Raw genomic sequence first — 694 nt, 5'->3', positions numbered from 1 at the left:
GATTTGCTCATTAACCAAATTGAAACTCGATTTAAAGATATGTCCTCGCTTACTTTTTTGGAATTAGTTGACCATAATAAGTTCTCCGAATTTGATAAAAGCTTTCCAGAGAGACAATTTAACTCTTTAATTAGTATTTACAAATACATTTTTAATAAGGAAAAATTAAAAAGAGAATTGCAAGTTTTATATTCCGATAAAACAATTTTTGGCAATTCATCAAACATAAAAGATATGGTAGAATTCATTTTTAAAAATGATATTATTAATGAAGTTTCGGAATTATATAAACTTTTTTGTATAATATTGTCTCTTCCACCAAGATCAGCTTCGGTAGAAAGAAGTTTTTCGGCATTAAAACGCATTAAAACATATAGCAGAAACACTATGTCGCAAACGCGTTTAAATAATTTATCAATATAAGGAATTGAACGAACATTGGTAAAAGAATTAATGAAAGATGACAATTTTTATAATAAAATTATAGACGACTTTGCGGCACCTAAACCCCGTAGAATCGAGTTAATCTATAAGAATCAATAATAATCTGGAATCTTTATTTATTATCAGACACCATCAGGTACCACATTAGTTTGTAGTTGTTGTGTTTGCATGTTTTTAAGTATGTATTACCTACTAGAATTTATTTTTGTTTTGCAGTTCAAAACTACTCTGCACTGTGTTCTACCTTTTT

This window comes from Tribolium madens, unplaced genomic scaffold (assembly GCF_015345945.1).
Source record: "Tribolium madens isolate multiple individuals breed KSU strain unplaced genomic scaffold, Tmad_KSU_1.1 Scaffold_19;HRSCAF=116;Tcas5.2_LG9, whole genome shotgun sequence".
NCBI lineage: Eukaryota > Metazoa > Arthropoda > Insecta > Coleoptera > Tenebrionidae > Tribolium > Tribolium madens.
The sequence above is the reverse complement of the archived record's forward strand: the minus strand, read 5'-3'. Positions refer to the sequence as shown.